The sequence below is a fragment of the Ochotona curzoniae genome, unplaced genomic scaffold (assembly GCF_017591425.1).
Source record: "Ochotona curzoniae isolate NIBS_2020 unplaced genomic scaffold, NIBS_Ocur_1.0 contig_2754, whole genome shotgun sequence".
NCBI classification, from domain to species: Eukaryota; Metazoa; Chordata; class Mammalia; order Lagomorpha; family Ochotonidae; genus Ochotona; species Ochotona curzoniae.
In genome coordinates, this window is record NW_024465582.1 from 21,974,609 (window position 1) to 21,999,111 (window position 24,503).

The window sequence follows — 24,503 nt, forward strand, 5'->3', positions numbered from 1 at the left end:
ACCAATTGTTGCTCTACAAAAGCAGATGAATGATGGTACTATTCTAGATAAAATTTATAGCAATACTGATGTTTTGAAATACTACATTTAATTAGAAAAACAATAACAAATATCTCTTCATGTCTGATAACAGGACCAAGTAGCAAGTTACTTTTACAACTGCTCACTTGTAATCTAAATACCTTTTATAAAACTTATCTCAGTTTCTCCATCTACAAAGTACCGCAGTATGCATTCTAGAAGAAACTCTGCTTTCACTATTGGAAACGTTATATTTTGTAAAGCATTTCTGAATGTTTCTTTTATCTCAAAGGGGGTGTTTGCTAAATGAATCAATTGATGTAATAGAATAATGATGCTTTTATTACTATCTTTTTAAATGAGGCAACTGACTTGTCAGCCAGCAGTTCTAGTGTAAGAATTCCAAAAGCAGACACCATGAGGCTTAGTTTGTCTACATCAACCTCAGTAACGTAGCTGTCTGCGTCTGTCTTCCTTCTCAGAGAAGTGAGCACGTAGAGAGACTCTTGCTATTGATCACCATGGTGACTACAAAGCTGGAAAACGAGGGCAGGGGAAAAACAGAAACAAGTGGCTAAAAAAATGTGTGAAGTATTGACAGCCAAGACATCACAAGCTAAGACAGCACGCAGGAATTCACATAGGCTAACCATAGGTCATGCTGACCCAAGAAGAACCTGCAATGGAGTGCTTTTCTTTTCGCGTTTTCTTGGACAGTTTATTCCTAAGTCACTGTGACCCAACCAGTTTCCGTGGATACAACCAGTGTCCATGGAGGGAGCACCGAAAAGACACGTGAATCTGGATCTTTATCCTTGATCAAAACAACAAGAACAACAACAAACAAACATACAAAACCCCTAGATTTTGAAAGTGAGTGAATCTTTTTAGGACCTTCTGCAATTCATAAAACTCTACCATATTAAGCAAAATATCTTTGCAGTCATTGTCAACAGAATGAATAAAGTCATTTTTAACAAGTGAATGAAATGCCTGTTTATCACTCTGGCCTCTGTTCTGAAATCTTCCTTACTACCATCATTTATATTCCACTCTTGCTGGCCTCAGTTCAGTCCTCATCACCTTTATTACGATAGCTTCTCAACGAGGATTCCAGGCATGGCTATGTCTTGTAAAGCCAAGCCACCAATTCCTGTCTTTCCCACCTCCCGTGACAGGCATCTGATGGTGTGTATTCATAATAATTGATTTCTAGGGACTAGCTTGCCAATTGAATACTGTCAATATTTCTCAGTGTAACATGAAAATCTCTTTACAAACTGTCCCATATTTTCTCAGCCAGTATAGGATTAGCCCGCTATTGCACTATGACAGCTCCAAATGATATGATCTTAATATTATATGGTAAAAAGTTAAAATGAGGTTGTTATAAGATACACACATGAATGTATCAGTGTTAATACACAGTGAATATCTTGACATCATTCACATGTCTAGAGATTTATACATTTTAAGTGTAAAATTGAAGATTTAGGGATTTACATATCACCAAAATCCATACGTAGCATATTTTCTTCATTCTAAAAGATCCAATTAGGCCACATTCCCACCTGCAGTCTCAGTGAATCAATCATTTCATTTCTGTCTCCATAGATTTGCTTTTTCTGAATGTACCACATGAATGAAGTCTAGAATAACATATTTAGAATAACATATTTAGGATCGTCTACATTACAGCATGCATCAGCTGGCTATGTATTACTGAATAGAATTCCCATGCATACCACAGTTATTTTTAATCCATTCACCAGTTGAAGGATGGTTGGATTGTTTTAACTCTTTGGCTACTAAGAATAAGACTACTATGCACATTCATGGGCAAGTCTTTGTGTGGACATATGTTTTCTATTTCTTAAACTAGGTTCCTAACTTTAGCTTTGCTATACTTCTTGCACTTACATGTATATGTTTTAAAGCACATTTTCCCGAAATTATTCTGCCATTTTTATGTTCCCACTATTAATAACTGGGAAGTCCAGTCTCTTTATAACATTACTGATAATTATAATTAAATGAATCTGTTGTAAGTGTCCTAGTGGGTGGAATTTTTATTGCAACCTTAATTGCATTTTCTTAATAACTGAGGAGGTGGAGCATCAGTAAACATGCTTCCTGGCTGTTCATGTATATTTCTTGGTGGAAATTCCGTTACACGGTAAAATCTTTGGTTCTTTTCAATTAGCTTATTCAGTTCATACAAACAACCTGGTTGTATGCAAAAGCTCAGGTTAGTGACTAGCGTTCAACATTAAAGAGTTACAGGGTTTCATTCATTGGATGTTTTGGATAAGAAAGTAGAGAAGGACCTTCTGATATGATATGCCTGCTCATTTCTAGCTTAGCAATCTCCGGAATTGGGGACCCCACTTTAGTTATTTGAGGTAGCAAATACTTCTTACTTTTCTACTTGTTATTAGGAAAGTGTCTATATTTTAGGTACAATATAAGCTTATACATATTAACATCCAAAACTGGTTTTTTATTTTCTTGATGTTTCTTGAGGTAAAAGTTTTAGAATTTGTTGTGAATTTCAGTTCACTACATTTTTCTTCTGTAGATTGTATTTTTATCTTCATGTGAAATAGCTGTTTAATATAGTGAAAACTTTTGTTCTATATTTTATTAAGACAGGTTTCTAATTTTTTTCCCATCTATTCAGGATTACTTTAGCTAAATTTTTGGTTCTAGTGTGGATAAATACCCCAAGTTACTTTTTGGGGATGCCAATATTCAGTATCCCCACAAGAAAAGATTTCCTATCTGCTGCTGAATTGCCATGGCTCCTTTTCTTAAACACTGATGCCCTATAGCTGTCATATTTATTTCCCTCTGTGCTTTCAATCCTATCCCATGGATCCATGTCTATATTGTTACAAGGAAGTTTTGATCTGCAAGTTCTATTGTTTTTTCAAAGCTACTTTAACTCTGGAGTCTTCTCATTCATTTAAAATTTAAGACCAGCTTGCCAATTTCTAACTGCTGGTGAGATTTATTTCAATGATTACATTGTCTTTATTGGCAATTTGGAGTTTTCCAATCAGTAAATCTAAATTTCTCTTCCAGATTGTTAGTTCTGATTTAATTTCTTACAGTAACAACAGTAACGGTTTGTGCTTTCCTGTTAGGTTTATTCGTGTTTTGTTTTCTTCCTTCAGCATTATCCCTGATGTTAGCTCAATGTTTCTGTAAAATGCCCTGCACTAGTTTCAGAAAACTTTCTTCTGTTCCCATGCCGTTTTGTTGAGTATTCTTATTGAAAATAGACCCATGATGCTAGGCAGCAAGCATCAAATGAACACCTGCTAAAATGATGAAGATAAAAGGAAGTGAAAGAATTTTCCTAAATAGGAGGCTCAAGAGAGGTTTTAGAAACGAGACATGTATGAAGCAGAAAGATATTGTGAATGCCACCAGTTAGTTGAAGGACTTCCACATTTTATGACATGGAGTTCCTAGGGTCAACACAGGACTGAATATGGTTCCAGCACAGATACCTTTTATAAATCCCTCTGAACAACACCTCTACAATAAATCATAAGTTCAATGTTGACAAGAATGGTATATTGTTTGAATAATAATGAATATCCAAACTATTCTTGTGACCTCCAATTCAAAATAACAATTCCTGCAAGGAGAAGAAATGGGTTGCACCTCGCCACATAATGTTTTCTGCTGGACTACCTGTAATACCACAGACAAGAACATCAATCCTTTGTATGGTGTAGGGGTTGGGGATCTGGAAGGTATCAGCAGTTATATAAGTGCTGCCGAATGAATGTAGTTTAGATAGAAAAATGATCTTTGTGGTCTGTTATTTTGTTAGCTCTGCACATCAATATGAGCTGTCCATCACTCATTTTTGTACTGTAGGAAAATCAGAGTTACTAAACTGTAGGATCACCAAGGAGATGATGATAGGAAAATATAAGAAAGCTGAAAAATAAAGACAAATTTCAACATATTTTATGATTTTATTTTGGGACAAATTTGACATTTCAAATCTATTAATGTGAATAAGTCACTTTAAGATCATTTTTTGAAGATGATTGAAGTTCTGATGGAATCATTTTCCAAACTTCTGCCCGGGGAGTCAGAGGAAGTCCTGCGGAGGCATGGCAATGAGGCACCACCACGTGGAGTTCAAAAAGACCAAGGCTTTTCATGACAGTCTTTTGAAAAAGGCACCAACTTTCAAAAGTGTGTTTTCATGTTGATTACTCGCCAGGCTGTAAGTAACTTATTCAAAGGGGTTCATTTTCCATGGTTGAGGAATGCGTCATTTCATTCTACCTACAAAATAGGTACTAATTTGTAGGAACTGTTTATTAAACTCTCTAGAAATCATGGCAGTGAAAGATATAGGAAAGATAAGGGCCAGCAAATAAAGTTCAATGGTTTAGATGGACTTGTCCAGTTAAGAAAATAGAACTGGTTCAAACACAGCATGACAGCATGGAAAAGCATTGGGCTTTTCAATGAAGGCAGCCTGTGTATGAAATTTGTTTTCTGAAACACTAGTTCTATAATTTAGAACAAGTTGAGTTCTCTGTGACCCAATTTTGTGTGTTAATCATCAATGAAACAATAAGTAAATATTGAAATTGTTATTAACGTCTGTATGTATTCTGTGTGTGAAAGTGCACACGAAGAGATAATATACATATGTGGATGAACAGATAAATATAGCTTATTGGTCCAATTATTTCTCAGGAGAGGATGATAACATTTATTCAATGCAATTATTTTTTTAAAAAAATATTGTTTAATGTTTATTGGAAAACAGATTTACAGAGAAAAGGAGAGACAGAGAGAACCATCTTGCATTTGCTGATTAATTCCTTAAAGACCAAAATGGGCGGAGCTGAACTGATCCCAAACCAGAAGACCACTGTACTTACCTTACCACTGAAGCATTAAATAATATATATATTTTCAAATATCTCATTGCCACTGAGAAAATAGGTATAAGTCTACGTGTTATATAAAGGTATAATATATATAATGTATAATATAAAACAATGTATAATATATGCCTATAAACATATATAATGTATAATATATGTTTATAAATGGTGTCTATGTTGCATTGAGCATTAACATGTCAATAATCTGACCTAAGCAATCTGAAGGAAACTAAGATAAAACATAATTGAAAAGGATTTGGAAGCTATCCCATGATAAACATACAAGATCTTTTTACCATCCATTCTTTTAAAATCCCATTCATTATTTATCTTATCATTTATTTAACTGGATTAGAACAGGTATTATTTTCAAGTTTCTACTAGTCAAGGTAAGCACACTAATATTTTCCTATATTTTCAGCTTTTAATATTAAATCCTTTAGATGAATTTTAGCCCACAACATGTTTTTACATTCAGGGCCAGAGCTGTAGTGCAGTGCATTGAACTATGGCCCGAGATGACAGCATCCTGTATCACTGGTTGAAGTGCAGGCTGCTCCACTTCTCATCCTGCTAATATTGTTGGGAAAGCGGCTGAAGAGGGCCCCAGGGTCTGGGCCCTTGCCACCTAGGGAGCACACTCAGATTCATGTTCCTGGCCCAGCCCTGGCTGCTGCAATTATTAAGGAAATGAACCATTAGATGGGAAAGATTCTTTCTCTCTCTCTTTTTCTCAGGCTCTTGCTGCTCTCTCACTAACTCTGCTTTTCAAATAAGCAAAAAACAAAAAAGATTAAATGTTCTTATAATTAGTTGTTTTGAACTGAAAACACTGATGTGTGATTTAAGAAAGATTCTTAGTTTTTATAAAGATTTTGTTTATTTTTTTATTACAAAGTCAGATATAGAGAGAGGAGGAGAGACAGAGAGGAAGATTTTCCGTCCAATGATTTACTCCCCAAGTGACCACAGTGGCTGGAGCTGAGCCAGTCCGAAGCTAGGAGCCAGGAACTTCCTCCAGGTCTACCACACTGGTGCAGGGTCCCAGTGCTTTGGGCTGTCCCTGACTGCTTTCTCAGGCCACAAGCAGGGAGCTGGATGGAAAGTGGAGCTGCTTTAGCTATTTAGGCTATCGCACTGGGTCCAAGAAAGTTTATTATCTTGAAGAATCAAATATTTTCACAGGAGCATAGAAAATGACAATCATAAATACCTTGCTATTGTCTCACAAGCTGTAAGAAGCCTCATAGTTGATCAAACATCACAGATATGGGAGTATTACAGATCATTTACATTTTATCCTTACACTCTCTTTTGCAAGACTCACAATGAACATATATTAATTGTATCTTCAGGAAAATATTATCAGAGATAATGAATTTTCTTAACTGGAAAGTGAGTAAGTTGGTTTGGAAACGAATATGCCAGATTACCTATGGATGCCTCAAAGCTTATTTAATGCCAACAGCCGTTTCCTCAGGAACAGTTGTTGCAAACAATGTACTGTGGTTGTGTTTCAAAAAGATTGGGAAGAGAAAAAAAAAAAATCTCCAAACGGAAAAGCTAGACCATGAAATGTCCACAGGAAACTTTGAAAAACTCTGTTATATTGGAATTTAAAAGGATAAGGCAGTGTTGCCAAATAGCCTTAAGAAGTGTTGGAGGCATGCCTCAAAGAGGCACACAGAAGACAGAATGGAGATCAACAGAACAGAAATTTTGTATTTAATTGTCTTAGCACATTTTCTGCAGCTGTAATAGAATACCATCTGGATAAATGATGAACACCAGAAGTTTGTTTGATCCCCACATTTGGAGACAAGAAATTCCAAGAAAGGGGCTACATTTTCTTTTTTTTTTAATATAAGTGGGGGGGCCCGGGGTGAGAGGGGAGCGGCGCATCTGGATAAATGAAGAGCGGGCTTCTCTCGTCGTCTGTCTGTAGAGGTTGTGCCTTCCTAACAGACAGGGCAAAGAAGAAAAAAAAAAAAAGAAAAAAACAAGAAGTAGCAAGAAAAAGCGTCCCCCTCGCGCGGGCCAGCTTACCTCGAGACCCCCGGCGAGTATCAGAGGCGGGCGCCGTCGGAGCGTTGGTGGCTACCTATGAGGAGTCTTTTTCCACATTTGGAGACAAGAAATTCCAAGAAAGGGGCTACATTTTCTTTTTTTTTAATTGAATGTCTGTGTATTTTTGGTGTGCTTCCTAAGACAGAAAAAGAAATGGCCAGGCTGGAAGCGATAGGAAGTGCTAAAAATAATCAGGAGGCTGTTGCTATTTCTCTCGTAGGGAAGAGAATGGATGTGACAAGCAGCATCATCAGTTAACCCGACAATATCTTACAAATGCCTGCGGGTTGCTCCAAAAACACTCGCTGTCTTTCCTTGTAGAGAAATACTGTGGGCTTTTAAAATATGCAACATCATTTGCATTGTCTTCAGATGCAGTTCTGCAGAACATCTATTTCAAGTTCAAGCACATGGACCAGGCTGAAAGAAGCAAATACCTAAGGAAAATTATCGCATAGATTATTCCGTATTTCTCTCCATTTCTGTTTCAGAGATTGTAAAGTGAGGAGAGTGTCAGTATCAAAGTGTCTCAAATGAGGCTTACTGCTTTTGACTGAAGCATAGTCTTAGATCGTGTAGAGACTTCTGACAGTATGTTCTTGTGCATAATTTCTAAGCCAAAGGATGAGAAAATTGGCAGGCGTATATGGGAAGATGCGAGAAAGGTCCAAAGAGAAGATTCTAAAGTAAAGTTAGGACACCAGCACAGGCTTGAAACTAAATGAGGAAGCTACTAAAAAGAAAGCGGAAAGAATTTGTCATGGAATGGAGGAACCTAAAAATCAAGTATCTGCATATTAGAGTAGGCTCTTGTTGGGATGGTCAATTTATGATTTACTATTTTTTTTTTACCTGCCTTCTTTTTAATTTACTTTGATGTATTTTACTTTCATTTGGTTACTGTGCTGGTATCCCTGATTTGTCTTCTTTCAAATTTAGTGTTTACAGAGTTAATAAGACTTATATATGATTCCTTGCAATGAGGGCTAATATTCTACCATCTACTATGTCAAGCACAGAATTGACTATATAGATTATTCATTGCCTACAAATCTTACTCTTGCTCATTTCCATATTAGGGTGTTAGATGTGCCCTGAGCAATGGTGTGTGTGTGTGTGTGTGTGTGTGTGTGTGTGTGTGTGTGTCAGAGAGAAAGAGAGAGAGCGAGAGAGAGAGAGATTTGTCAAAGTTCTAACAGAAAACAGTAAGTACTCTCCAATTTCAAGGAAGTTTTTGTGTTTGTTGTTAGCTTTTTACAAAAACAATATTTGCAAGTCTGTGAACATGATCTAGAGGAATGGTAAAAATGATGTAATAATCTCCTTCTGTAGTATATAGGAAGAGTTGCTACAATTTGTAGCGAGAATTTAATAGTTCAGGGAACAATTATCTAACATAACCGAATAGGGGAAGGCTGATTTGAGATGCACTGTGATTACCAGCCTATTCCGTAGAAGCCACATCAGAGAGAATAAGCAGAAGAATACAAAAGTCACACTCCTGCTTGCCTCTGATGTCCTGTTGTGCATCCCTCTGAGTCAGTCATCAGTAAGCTAGAGGACACGTAGGTGATCCATCTCCAGTAGAAATGGACAGAGGACACCATAGGGACAAGTGGACAGCTTAGTACACAATTTTAAACAGAGGAGCTCCTGTTCTACATTAAACTGAAGACTGATACAGGCACAAATAGACTAAATATCATTGCCAAGAGGTTACACGGTTTTCCATGTCTTGTGCATTTGACAGGCCAGGTTCAGAGGCACTTATGAAATCACAGTGGCTGAGTAATTCAGAACAGAAAGCCAGGCACAGGAGAAGTTGAAGCGACAGTTTAGCTGAGGCTAAAGGAGCACACTGCAGGGCTGCACTATTCAGATATAGGTCTCTGGTGGACAAGTCACTGTGCAGGCAAGTCCATTCATCATCCTCAGCTTCAGGTACCTCCCCATACAATAGAGATTGTGCTTTTGCTTATCATTCCTGCTGAAGGAGAATAACTTTGTCCATCTCCTAGATGTGGCATAAGGTGAGATGAGGCAGTGTAAGAACAGTTTGCAGAACAAGTATGACACATAGTGAAACATTTCTAATGTTTGAGTGAAAAAAAAAACCCAGAGGCTAAAAAAAATTGTACACAAGCTTGAGACTATCCAATATGAGGAGAAGGCATGGGTATCTGTTCTTTTGGCATGCCTCCTAGCATGCTGTGCGCAACCAGGTTCTATCTGCTCTGCAATGGAGTCCTCTGGCATTCCACCTTTACTTGAAAAGATGATTTCAAGGAGAAAATCACGCTGTTCCAGCTTTACATGGGTAAAATTGTAGGAATCAATTCAAGTCTAGCAGAGAAATAAAAAAATTAAAAAGTGCATAATCTGCAAACAGTTTATCGCTTGAAGGTAAATTATGTAGTATTGTATAAGAGAATCACATGGAGGAATTGGTCTTCAAAACCAGAACTCAGGCCAGGGAGCTGCAAATCAGGATTGGAGTCTTTTTCAGCACACAGCTCTAATATATGGAGCTACACATTTACAGATGCATGGCTGTCTACTAAATAAAAGGAGGTATTCGTAAGAGTGTAGTGTAGTACAAGTATCTCACCGATAAATCATTTGTGTAAAAATTTATTTCAGTAATCTGGTACCTGATCATGCGACCTCCATTCATCAATCTTCAAAGCATCTTTTTCTGCTGACCCCAGTGTGATCTGATTACCCTGTTGCCTCTGCTTTCTAGCTTGGCTCTCTGTAATCTGAAGTCCCAGTTCTAAGTATGGCATTTGAGTCCATTTACAATTTGGTTCAAGTATTTTTGTTTCCAGGATCTTCTTCAATATGATTGAAAGTTTACAAGCTCACAACTGAAGAAAGTTCACCAAAATTACAAATTTACCACCTTCACATACATACATTCAAAAACATGTGTTTCACTTAGAACAACATTGATGAAGAAGAAAATGGCATCAGTTTGATTAAGCCTTAGCGCTTTTAGACACACTTTGAATATCAGCTAGATAAAATGTGTGAGAAAACCAAAAAGGCATATGAGGCCTTTCACAATGTATAATTAGTCAATGGATTTTAATATAAAGTGGTAGGAATCCCAGATTCCATATTGCGATTCTCTTTTAGGGAATTGACACTCACTGAGTTGACCACAATATGCAAAAACAGTATCTAAAATGACCAGAAGTGGTTATTAAACCACCCCTTTTCCCGTAACTTACCCATATGTTCCTGAGTAGTTCATCATCTACACCAACCAAAACAATCTAGTGTACCAGACTGAGTTAAGAAATAGCTATAGGAATCTGCTGCTTCATTAAGACAGCTTTTCTTTTTTTAACAGTGTAAAGGCAAAAACAATGTTCTGCTTCTCATTATTTTCTACTTTTCTGGAGAAGATAGATTTTTCCATTAAATATATACACATCATTATAGAGCTGATGATGTTTAAACGAACTAATGAATATTGTCAAAATTGTTTAATTCCTAATACAATTAAAATTCATCAACATAACCCGTATAAACAACTTATATTCTCTGTAATATTTAAGCATATAAAATGATCCTGTGTCGAAAAGGTTAATAATGATTGGTCTAATTACTTTGAACCCTGTTAGCTTTGTGGCTGGTCTCTAGGTAGCGTGTTCTCTGGTCCCAGCAGAATAAAGCTTGACCTTCTTCCCCATGAATAAACCCCTTCAATAAATATTTATAAAGCACTTAGGAGTGTGCCCAGTGTATCTGAGTACTCAATAAATTGTGGCTCTTAAGATAATGATTTTGTTACTTCTTTGTCCTCTCCTAAAGGTTTTTATCTCACTGCGTTTCCCAGGGATGTGGAGTCTGACCCCATACTACTTATGCACTGACATTAAGTTTATGACTATTTTTTAAGCTGGGAAAGTCTATAATCATCAACCTGATGGCTTATTCAACATTTGTTTGCTACTGATTTCCAGTCATTCACTGAGCTTCTGTCTTGCTTCTGCCAAGACTCGATATTTTGCTCTTCTTTTTCTGCCTCCAGTTGCTTGCTCTCGAGACTTTCCCATCTCTCAGGGCATGAAATGCTGTCCTTGTTTAGCCCACATCAAGGCCAGCTGAGTTCAACCCTGCTAAAGATAAATTATATTAAGAAAGACTGGGAATTCAATTCCGTACATGAATGCTTGAGTGTATATAGGTGCTTAGCCGAGTGAGCAGAAACTGGCTGTTCAGAAAATTCAGTTGGTTGAAAACCTCATTCCACTGATAATACAACCCTTGATACATTTTTAAATGTTCAGTGTGATTTATATTATGTTATTACAGGAAGTGATATCTTTAGCTTTATTTTACATTTAGAAAAGTATTGAATCTCAGATAAGATAATGCACTTGTTCTTTCTGGATCCTATTTTCTAAACACAGCTTTGAAAATTTGGAGATTTTTGTGTCCTTTATGTTTTTCACAGAGGAAGCCTTTTTATAAGTCTTTATATTTTAGGGTTTTTTTAAAAAAACAAAAATATATATTGCAGTGTTGTAAAACCTGAGACAACCAATCCATGACTCTAACGTTTTCAAATACCAACAAGCTGATTAAACACTGACATTACAGTAATGACATTGATAATGGTTTAAAAATGGTGTAACTTTATTTATTAAAGTCTATTGTATCTCCATCCACTCTCCCACACGATGTGGTTTTCCAGTTCAGCAGGTATTTCCATAGGTCTCAGAAATAGCATGACCTTGTTTTACCTTTGCTTTGCATATTCATACTCCTTGCCCTCAAGATTTCTAATTTCTGCACATCAAGTATGTAGTCGTTCAATATCCCTCTATTCTGGTAAACTCCTCCTCCTTAAGTCGCAGACCCCTCATGTTTCTGTTTTTCTCTTGTAGGAGTAACCATATGTATATCACAAATGACATAAGGCTGCAATCCTATGCCTATTACACTGTTCTAATATCATCTGGCATAATTCCTGACAGATATTCAATACTTAGCAGGCATTCCTTTCATGTTCTTTCATCTGTTCACTACCAGAATTTTTTAAAGAGCAAGGCTATGGGACTCATTTTGTGGCACAACATGTTAAGCCCATTTGGGACAGCATCCTAAGTGGAAGTATCGTTTCAAGTCCTGGCTGCTCTGCTTCTGATCTACACTCTTGCCAACGTACCTGCAAAGGAAGAAGAAGATGGGCCACGAAGCTGGGCCTCTGTCACTGATGTGGGAAACACAGAAGGACTTCCTGACATTGGCCAGACAGTGACTGTGTAGCCATTTGGGGAATGATTCAGTTTATTGAAGATTCTCTCTCCCTCTCTCCCTGTTCTCTCCACCCCAATACCTTATTACTCTCCCTGTCAAATACGTAAAATAATTTAAAAAATTTCAAGTTGTTAAAGCAATTATCAGTATCACTATCCTATGGTAATGATGTATCGCTGATGAATTTTTGCTAAGTTGGATGTGATTCTTTTTAGAACTTATGCTGAAAAAAAACCACAACTGAAACAGTGCATGCTGTATAGTTTCAATGTGATATCAATAATGATATTATTGGGAAAAGAAGATAGCCATTAGTGCATAGGGATCGTTTTTCTTTTACTTGATATTTACATCGTTTTTGATCCATGTTTACAGAAAAGAAAGTTCTTCTGTGCTGAGTTACATCATGGGGAAATAAAATGTGCCAATGTAAACAAATCTTTCTTCCAGCTTTGGTAGTCCTGCCAGGCATTCCTATTTATTACCAAATTTATAAAACGCACTCTGGACAAAATTTGCTTTTGCTGTAGACATGTCGCCTTTAAAAAAAAAAAAAAAAGATTTCTTTATTTATTGGAAAGTCAGATACACAGAGAGGAGGAGAGATCGAGAGGAAGATCTTCCATCCGAGGATTCGCTCCCCAAGTGAGCACAACGGCTGGTGCTGTGCCAATCCGAAGCCAGGAGCCTCTTCCGGGTCTCCCACGCGGGTGCAGGGTCCCAAAGCTTTGGGCCGTCCTCGACTGCTTTCCCAGGTCACTAGCAGGGAGATGGATGGGAAGTGGAGCTGCTGGGATTAGAATCTGTGCCCATATGGGATCCCGGTGCATTCAAGGTGAGGACTTTAGCCACTAGGCCACGCTGTCGGGCCCATGTCGCCTATTTTTTGAAACAAAACTTCAATGTCTTGTTTATTCTTTGCTGTTGAAACCACAGTAGACTATTTTCTTGGCCCTTTAGCTCCTATTTTAAATCAAACATGGCACACGACTTATGCTTTCCAGTACTTCAATCATAGAAAATTTGCCATGCTGTGATTGACCTTAAGTGAAATTCTCATGTCAAATATCAGGTAATAAAACAGATGAAAATGAAATGGTAAGTTACGATATCAAGTTATTACTGGGCCCTGGCGGCGTGGCCTATCGGCCAAAGTCCTCACCTTGAACGCCCGGGATCCCATATGGGCGCCGGTTCTAGTCCCGGCAGCTCCACTTCCCATCCAGCTCCCTGCTTGTGACCTGGAAAAGCAGTCGAGGATGGCCCAAAGCCTTGGGACCCTGCACCCGTGTGGGATACCTGGAAGAAGTTCCTGGCTTCTGGCTTCAGATTGGCACAGCACCGACCATTGCGCTCACTTGTGGGGTGAATCATCAGATAGAAGATCTTCCTCTCTGATCTCTTCTCCTCTCTGTGTATCTGACTTTGTAATAAAATAAATAAATCTTAAGTTATTACTAAAATACAGTACAAATACAATACATATGATGAAAGGCCAGTGCCATAATGCTTGTGCTTTGTTTTTAGCAGTTAAATTTTATGAACATAAAAATAACTTCAGAAAAGCAAGCTCTAGATTACAGCAGTCAATGTAGGGACAATGCTGGGAACAGCATTGGGCATCGACCGTGAGAACAGTTGGATTTCCGGAATGGTATTCACTGGCTACGATACTTCAAATGATCCTTACATGAGATTTGATTAAAAAACAATACAAAGGTGTCTTATTCTGAGTCATTACAATGGGAAATCACTAAAATGATGTGATATATTCAGTTAGCCTTCTTTTTCACATTTTAAATAAACAAGTTTTAGCTATGTAGATAGTGTAAGGTATCTAGTGCTAGAAACTTGAAGATCAGAAAGGATCACATTGCCTAGTCATTGTTGCGTTATCCATTGGATCATCTGAGAGCTAATATGTATTCTAATAAGACAACAAGTCCTGGTTATTAGCCAAGGCATATGAGTGATGTTGATATAGTCTAGTCACCAGCATAATGGCTTCTCTAAGCATTCAATTTTTTTTTTTGATGTTGAAAGTAACTGAGTATTTCTACTTGACTTCAATTGACAGAAATTTCATCTTTCATGACTATGTTGCTCTCTTTCCAAAATTAGATTTTGCCTTTGCTTCAGATGTTTTGCTCTTTCAGTCTGGTTTCTCTGGGCTATCTGAGGACAAGGAGGATGCCATGATTCACCGAAGTCCCATTGACTGCTTTTTCTTTTCCTAGCCGCCTACCTCTCCACATGACTGCATTGCTTAATAACTCATTAGCAAGGACGGCTAACTTTCTATTCCACAGAAAATATGGATACTGATTCAGGTGAAAGTTTGTTATTATGTCCGTAATAATGACACAGGAGTTAGTCATTTATATCAAAGTAATGGTAAGAAATTTTCAACTGAAGTAGAAAAACAGCAGTCTGGTGTATTGCTTCTTTTGCTAGTTTTATTTATTTATTTCTGAGATGACACATTTCTAATTTACATTTTAGTCAAATGCTTAATACTTCCCTCAATCAAGAGTTAAACAAAAATAAAAAGACCAAAGCATAACAGGGAAATTGGAAGGATTGTGAAGGATGACCAAATGAAAAGATGTTCAGCGTCTTTCATATAAATTTTAATAGAGTCAAAAAATCATTAAATCATGATAGTATATAATTGATATTAATTGATTCTGTGCCTGTGTAGGATGACATGCTGGGCCCTCCGTCATTCTGTGCCCTTGCAGGGAGGGTGGCCAGCCTGTGAGGTCTGGAGTTGTGGACTTGCTGATGACCTAAGGGGTGAAGCCGGTTGGGGCATGTGGGAACCTGGGAGCTCTCTCCCAGGCACTGGGCATTGTGGCACGATGGAGTTTGGGGATTTCTCCAAATCTTTAGTCCCTTTGGAGGGGAGAGACCGAGGATAGCATGCTGGCCTGGTTTGTTGCTGGCCTGGGCTTGGGGGACTTTGATTGGGCTAAGGTTTTGTGTGTGTGGAAGGGTAGCATCCTGGTCCAGCACATATGCCAGGAGCTTGGGGTGCTGGTGGGAGTGTGGAGCTCTGGGTCAGCACACCACCCCACTGGAAGACTGGATTCAGGAATGCTGGAATGGGAAACCCAAATGCTCCTGTGTACAGGGAAACATGCTGCACATGGGTGGCCCTGGGGTGACATTGCATGACCATTTCCTTTACCTGTGTACGGAGGTGGATTGAGGCTGCATGTGGCTCCCACCACTCCCAAATCTGTCTTTCTAGAAACAATGACAATGAAGAAATCTTTACAAAGGAAAACGAAATCTCCATACAGAGTCTGGCGTTGTGTCACTCCCTCATGATACCAGATTACCGTATGACACTGCTATGAATTTGGGAAGCAACAGAGGCTGTGCCACCTGTGTGGGAGACTATGAGGAAGCTCCTGGATCCTGGATTTTGCTTGACCCTGTTCCAGTTGTTATGGAGATTTGGGGAGTGAACCAACAGATGGGTAACATCTCTTGCTTGCTCCCTCCTTCCAACTCTTTCCTGTTTTTCTGCCTTTCAAAAATTGAATCTTTCAAAAGGCTCTATGCCACATTCCACAGGAGCTGCATTAACTTATCTACCAAGCAGCGGTGCGAAAGAGTCTGCCCTTTGTCCACACCTGCACCTTCTTCTACTCTTCTGTTTTTTGGATACTAGCTATTTGGACAGAGATGAGGTGGTATTTCCTTGTGATTTTGATTGATTCGCAATTCCTTAATGGCAAATGATGTTGAGCATTTTTTTCATAGTCATTTGTATTTCTTCCTCTGAGAACTGTTTATTCAGGTGTTTCGCCTGGATATTAACTGTGTTGTTTGTTCTTGAGAATTTATGTGCTTGAGTTGTTGGTTAGTTTTTTTTATTATTATTAACATATTTTCAAAATTTAATCCTTTGCTGCTAAGTAGCTTACAAATGTTTTTTCGTGTTGTGTGGGATCTGTAATCACTCTATAACTGCTACCTTTGTGTGTAGACTTCTACCTTTGATAAAATCCCATAAAATGAAATGAAAAATGAAAAATCTTGTTTTCATTTTGTTGCCTGTGCTTTGGGGTTGGTGGGTGGTAATACCTAAGAAGTCCTTACCAGATCAGAGCCTTGAAACGAGTTACACTGCTAATCATAAACCCTTAAATAAAACCATTCACATATAAATAAAAGAATACACATTTTCATGGTAATCCTGATAGAAAACAAAACAATTAACAGCCTATGTAATGTTCAGTAAGGGTATTCAAAATTATGTTGAATGGATATTTTTAAATGTGATGTGTATGTACAAATGAATTAAACACTCATGCAAAAATATAGCTGTGTCATAGAAACAGAATGTTGAGTATAAAGAAAAGTTCACAGAAGCCTTACTGTACTTCTGAAAAGCATTCCTTTTAGAAATTTCAGATCTCATCAAAACACAAAGAACACCTTGCTTCAGGACAAACAGTTGGTATAATCTTCAAACCTAGGAGAATAAACAAGAAAAACTCAGGGTAGTAAATACAAAGAAACTAGCTGGAAATGAGAGTGGTAGGTAGGCCCTCCAGTAACACTCCTAATGTAAAAGATGTGCGATTTCTACAAGCATTTTATTGTTATGCTTCAGACCTTAACAAGTTTCCATGTACCTTGCTCTGCATTTATACTAGTGCTTGCGTATTACATTAAGTAAAACAAGCATCCAACAACCAGTGATTTGTAAATGATGATGATTTTAAATTCAAATGTAAAATGAAAATTATGTACTTAAACATATTATACACAGTTAAATTTTTGCAGTTTCACATCAGACTTACAGTAGTTTATACCCTGGGAAAATTTATGAATATTTCACATGATTTAGCACAAGTTAAGTGTGCAGCATTATACTTCTCTTTTATAGCTTATAAAATAGCTATCCTGCATTTATTTGCATAAGAAACATTTTTAAGCTAAAATTTTATCATTAATGTCCAAAGAGAAGACAAAAATCACATAAGCACATATTTTTCTAAATTTTATGTATTGATATGTTTTCTTATTTTTGAGAGGGAAGCAGAGGTAAAGAAAGAGGTCTTCTGGTCCTCCGTTGAGCCAGGCCAAAGCCAAGGGCCTGCACCTCCATCTGGCTCTCCCCTATGGGTGGGATGAACCAGCTACCTTTGCTATCATCTGCTACCTCCTAGAGAGCACCTGAGCTCTAAGTTGGAATCAGGAGAAAAATCAACACTCAAATCTGTGTATCCTAAGTGCTGTCCTACCTGCAGCACCAAAACTCCCACCTCATGAGTATTTCTTACTGGGGTGGGGAGCAAGAGTAATGGGGGTGGGAGAAAGGCACAGCCCCCCCAAAAAAAAATGCCACTCGCTGCATCCTAAGAGTGGAGATACGGTGCTTTGTCCTGTACCTTTTTGGTAAGCCACTCCCCCTCTAAACGGAATTCAGCAAGTTCTCTTTTTTATTTTCCCCCCACTAAAAGGTAACATCTCCTCTTCTCCTCAACAACCATTGTCACTACAAAAATTTTCCAGATGAGTGGTTCTTCTATTGTGGTTCCTGGGTCCATCAGCCTGGCATAAGGAGTTGTTAGAAATGCAGGGATTCAAGCTTCAGTGATGGATGCACATATCACACTCTGAGTTGCACCCCTTCAGCCTGAGTTTTAGTAAGGCCTCCTGCTGACACTGGTAAGTTCGCAAATGTTTGCTGTATCTTTATGCCGTTTGCTGTGCACAGGAACTTTCAGTTTCTTGGCTTCCACACAAAGACAAATATGATGCTGCATCTGAAGTACTGTAAGAAAGGCAATGAGAGTCCATCAAGTAAACAGAATAGTTCATTGGGAATCAAAACAATCCAGTGTTGGTCTATTTTTTCACTATTTCACTCTTTTAAAGTAGATCAAATAGCCTTTATGATTCCTGTTTTCACGACTAGAAGAATCAGTTTGCACAAAATGGTTTCCTTGACGTTCTTCAGATTTTCACTGCATCAATTTGATCTGTAAGAGTGCAAAAAAGAAAAAGCATGTTCAAAAATGATTCCAATATTCGTTTAAATATTCCACACAGTCTAAGCTTTCATTTCTTTGGTCAGAAAACCTGCATTGACTGTCCTCTTTATTCAAAACTTTGTTGAGCAAGGCAAGAGTAGTGAGGAAAACTTAATCTCTTCCCTAACAGAATATGCACATCTTCAAGACGGATTAGTAACATGAATTTCTGTGTTCCAAGTAGTTTGTAATAGGAACCACTGCCGTGAGGATAAAGACAGTAGCTATCCTAACTGTTTAGTCAAAAACCAGATTACAGACATAACAACAGTCAGTTCTCCTCCAGACAACTGCTTAATCATTTTTAGTTCAGTGAGAAATTATTTGCAGTGATAAGATTATTGGCCTTTTTAGCACTATTACTCTTTGTGAAACATTACATTGTCATGGCTTTATTTTAATGGAAAAACAACCCCATTGTCTCTTGCTGATGAATGTTCAGAGGGAAAGAGCTGCTGGCTTTCTGCCATGGCTCCTGTTTCGGTAAAGCCTGATTTTTCAGGAGGGTTTGTGCCAAGGAATGAACGCTGTCTAACTCTGTGTCCTGAACTACCACCGGTGAAGCCCTTTGTCTCAGGTTCATCATTTGAGATTTCTCCAAGCCAGACTGTGAAGGGCCCTGAAGGTCTTTGGAGGACCTAAACCCATCTCAATTTACTCTCAGCCTGAAGGTGCCTGCAACACTCTTCATCACTGTGTGTGAATGTCACGCACTCAATGATGTATTTTCAGGAATTAAGACAAACGCTTGTTAAAAGCACACTTTTAAAAAAAGCACATTGTGCTTCTGTAAATTTATCTAGACTTTTATGGAGAAAAATGGTCCAGAAAGACAGTAGCTGTTTTTTTTTTTTTAATCATGATTAATTAGCTATAAAAGGAGTAAGTCTTTATTTACCAGTTGGGTATTACCCTTATTAGAGGATCTGAGAAGCTCCATCTCCTGTTTCCTCTGCTTTACGTAGGGAGTTACATCTCAGTGCGTGAAGCATAATACAATCTCTCTCCCTTTCCTCTTATTTTATTATTGTGAATATTTTAACATTGACTGCCTGGAGTTTCATCTCCTTTTACTCTATCTCTCACTCACTGTCTTCTCTCTCTAGTGCTAATGTGTAACAAATGAGGAAAAGCAGTAAATTAGGAGAGTGAGGATTTTTGCATTTCAGTGCAAATATAACCAAATCCTCAATAATTACAAGTTGATATAAAAAGAGTGAGAAATCTGAGTTTCCATAACTAAAATTAGAAGTTGCATTTCAGCTTGTGATATTAGAATTTCAGATTCTTATCTTTCTGGAAAACAAATATTTACTAAATGTTTTTGAACGGAAGACTTAATGAGAATCATGTTATGTAAAGGAGCATCTGAGCATATTATAAAGAATTTAATCACCATAGCATCATATTTGTTTCAACAGGATTCATTGTGATATTGTTTTATATAGCAAATTACCAGTCCATTTTTTTCCCTGAGTTTTACCTGAGGAGTACAAGATACTGAGAAATACAACCCTGCCAATGAAAGTGTGATGATGAGGAAGTGAAATAAATTTTTTTGATCTGTTTCCTCCCTTGCTAAAGGAGACACTGGTTAATTAAGTTCTGTATATATCCATCTTTAACACACTGGGTTTTCTTGCTTTTCTTATAATTATCATCTCTCACACATGTGTAAAACGTACAGACTGAACATCACTAATCCAAAAAAAAAAAATTAAAATCTGGGATGCTCCAAAATCCCAAGCTTTTCATTACGGAATCATTGAAACACAAGTGGAAGTTCTATGCTACGGAAGCTTTGCTTCCAGGCCAAAGCATTTAAAGCATTGCACAAAATTACCTTCAGTCCATGTGCACAAAAGCACATGTGAATAATTTTGTTTAGTCTCACCACCAAGTGCATCTCATTAAATACTTAGACATATTTCAAAATGCAAAATTCCCAAAGTCAAAATACTCCTGGTCCTTGGTATTTCAGATAATGGATATTCAACTTGTATCATAAAAGATAAATTTGTAAAGTAAAATTTCTGAAGTGAATAGTCATATTCTGCTATATAACCTCTATACAGACTTTGAAAATAAGCATTCTACATTTTGTGGCTTACTTAGCATACTATTGCATTGCAAGAAGCAAATTAAAGGAACACATTTCCTTGACCTTAGCATCATCAGCATTGGAGTAGCATCATTTTTTGCAGTGCAGGAAGAGGAAGGCTGCCCTACACATTGTAGGATCTTGAGCAGCACTACTGACCTATATGCTCTAAATGCTAGTAGCACCTGCCCAAGTAAGACGATGAAAACTTCTCTTAATGTTCCCTGAGAAAGAAAACCAAATCATCCCTAGAAATAGGGGAAAAGTTGAATTTTTGCATCATTTTAGGACTTTTCACTCCAAACGTATTACTTTTGTGCAAGAATATTGTTCTCAAACACTGAAAAGAATGTTCTTACAATTATGTACAGAATGATACTAACATGTGTGTCACCTGTCTAATCATGACAATGATTCTCAATGGAATTAGTGAAACTATACATGGTGTATTCGTTAAATAAAATATTTTTACTTCTACAATCATCTTATAAGAACATCAATTTCCAAAAGCAAGTCTTGTGCAGCAAAATTGTTCTGAGATTTTATTTTTTAATAACTGAGCTAGAATGAGATTGAGCTAATACAAGAAACTAATATTTTTTACTATGACAGTTTAATATGGGAGAAACAGGCTTATGTGCATGGAACATTAGGCAACTGTCTTGCAATTTCCATTAAAAATACTTTTAAGAAAACAAACCTGGCTTTCTGATTGTAAAGTTTGTGGCCGCTGTGGGCATTTGGCCTACATGTTAACACTCCGGTTGAGATAAACTGCATCCCATAACTGCATGTCTGGGTTCAAGGTCCAGACTCTCTCCAAAATCCAGCTTCTTACTTTTCGTGAACTGGGATCCCACATGGGCACTAGTTTTTTAGAGCTTTTGTTCTGGAATAGGGCGTCATATCAAGGAAAATACCAGATAAAAGTAGATAGGCAAATAGAACCAGGAGCTGTCTGGAAAGAAACAACTTAACCTAACAGAGAAGACATAGAAGCTCTGGGAATGCAGAAAAGCAATTCTGAATCACATTTTCTTCAAAAAGATAAGGAAAATTAATTTCATATTAAATTAATGAGAGAATACTACCAAGGCTAAATCATATAAAATAAAAGCAAAAAGATCAGCACACAAATCATAAAATGTCAGAAAACTATACTAATCAAAGAGATAAGAACTATAATGTTCTCTGTGAAATAAGAATAGTAATAAAGTAATTCATAACACGGAGAGAATGATAGGTTAGAACAAAATCTTTCAAGACGGTGAAAGGTCTCACAAACATAGGAAAAATAGAATTATTTTAAGAGTAAACTAGAAGGAGCACAGGGTATACCTAACAGCTATGCCTTAAGAAGAACAATTGGAAAGATGGACCAGTAAGAATCCAGCTGCTGTTTTCCTTGTTGGTCTGCAGCTGCCTCCTAATATGAGATCTCAGATGAGCTGATTGAACAAGCAATCCTTTCTGTGTGGACATTCTTTCTGGATGTTTTCCCCCTTTCCTTTTTTTCTTCACTGTGTTGTTGCAGTTTCTTTCATGTGTCCTTGAGCTCTCTCCGAGCCATTTCAGTTTGTGAATAGGTGTCTATATTCGTGCTTTTGGGGGAGAACCAAGACTGATGTCTGCTACTGTGCCATCTTGCTGATGTCATTTCCCTATAATATCTAACTTTAAAATCCAAAAGTTAAAGGACCTAAAATATTTTCCCTTAAATGAGAAAAACAGGGTTAAAAACAGCCCTTCTATTTACTTGCCTGAAACATACCGCTGAATAAAACCTGGTATCTTACATCTATTTAAAGGATTAAGCGAAAACATGTTTTAACAGCACATAGAAAAAGAAAGTGAGAGTAGTCTTACTGTGACAGTTCTCAGTTTATGATTGAAAAGAAATTTCCATCCTCCCCATTCTAGTCTTATTGCTGCCAAGAACAAACTATTTGACCTTGGGCAAGTCATTTCATTGTCCTCAGACGTATGATGATTTGGACTTAAGCACATTAACAATATTCTCCGTTCAAGTTGGATATGTTGGCATAACTTCTGTATATTTTCTTTCATTGTTAGGCAGTGGTGGTGTGGGAGGCAGATCTTGGAAGCTCCTGGGGTTCGACAAGAATATGTGGGTCCCTGGACCTTAGGCCCCCAGGTGCCACCTGGGCAAGAAACATAAATTGCCATTTGCTGCAAGGGTACTGGCTGTAGGGTGGTTTGCAGCCTTCCAGGTGCCACCCAAGTCAGGAGCCAGAGATGAGAGAGTGACACATGGTGCTGGGAATAGATCAGGTTAATACTGGGAGTATGGCAGCCTCACAGAACCCTGGATGCTAAGTGAAACAGCAGCTGGAGTCCTGGAAGATGTGCTGGCACTGGGAAGAAACCATCAGCCACTGCCTGGGGAAGGAGCAGAATCCAACACTGATGCTGGGATAACCACTGCTGTTGCCTGAAGGAAAGGCGGGGGTTGATACACCACTTCAACTTGTCTGGGGTCACAGGAACTCTGACCAGGACTCTTCACAGGCACAATCCCAGCTGTAATAAAGGATGCCTTAGAGGCCAGAGAAAAAGGAGTGAAGAGGAGCATCAGATTCCTGCTGTTTTTTATCCACTACCCATCTGAGGAGAACGCACCACTTGGGCTAGGGCTTCAGATCATTGTTGTTCTGCTGGGCTTAGTTGGATTCAGAATGTTACACTTTTTTTGTTGTTGTTGTTGTTGTTGCTATTGTTAGTGTGGCAGAGTGTCTCTAAGATCCTAGAGGTAAGGATTTGCAGTAACTTCTTTTTGAAAGTGACGCCACCCTGCCAATGCCTGTGATCTGGGTAAGGTAGGAGAAATTAGGTGAGTCCCTTCTCTGAACCCACGAGCCTGTGTGTCCTCCAGGTTACTCTCCTGACTGGCTTCCTACTCAGTGGCACCTGTGGGTCCCTCTATAGCAAGGATTGTTTGCTCAGTTGAGTCTGCTGTTTACCCTTTTACCTACAATGAGAATTTCTTCATGCCATGGGTCCAGGGCCTTAGCTGCTGCTTGGCCGCAGTCCTCTTGCAATTCCACCATCGGGGTCTCCATGTCTATCCAGGTGTGTGTCCTCTTTTTGAGCTCTGATGTTCTTCCTCAGAGATGAGTTTATGATGCAGCTGTGTGGTGACTTGGCAGTTCTCCATGGAAGAAGAGGTGACTGCTGAGCCCATTTTTTTGTCCATGCTGGATCCAAAGTGTCACATTTTTTACTTTTCTCTGATGGGTATGTCATGATCTCTCACTATGGTCTTTACATGGTGTGCGAATTAAAACATATGCTTAATATCCTTATTTTCCATTTTATACATTATTCAATAAAATCAATCTTCATGTTTTTTTCTCATTTTGTGAGTGTGTTGCTTTCATTTTAATAGTGTGATTTTGAGGGTTATTTACATTTGAGATATGATTTTTTTATACTAGTATGTGGTATGAAAATTTTTATTATTATATAGGTTTTCTTACATCCTCTTAACAAAGCCTCTCACCCAAATCTAAATCTTACTGAAGCCTAGTTATCACTCTTTCTTGTGTAAATTGTGATATTGGGGCGACATCTAAGCATTCTTCTTAATCTCTTAAATCCAAAATGTTCATGTTATCTTCCAAAGTACTTATAATTCTACCAATTATATTTAAATGCATAATTAATTTTAATGTAATAAATGAATTTTAGGTCAAGGTTGATTTTGTTTTCTTCTAGATACATAACTGCTTCTGTGTCTTTGTCAAACAATAGTTGGTAATATTTTGGGGTGTCTTTCTGGGTTTTGCATGTAGTTGCCTTGATCGCTGTGTTTCTGCCTCCATCAATACCCACACCGACACAATGACTTTTTTGTCTGCATTAACAGTTTTGAAACTTGGTGAAGAATTTTATTAGGTTTAACAATGATGTTAGCAACACCGACTCCTTTGTTTTCCAAATGTGCCTTAACATAATCCTATCCCTATCTTAAAACAATATTGCTGAAACTTTGGAAGGAATAGTATTAGCCATATTTATCCATTTGTGGACACCTGGACTATGTTG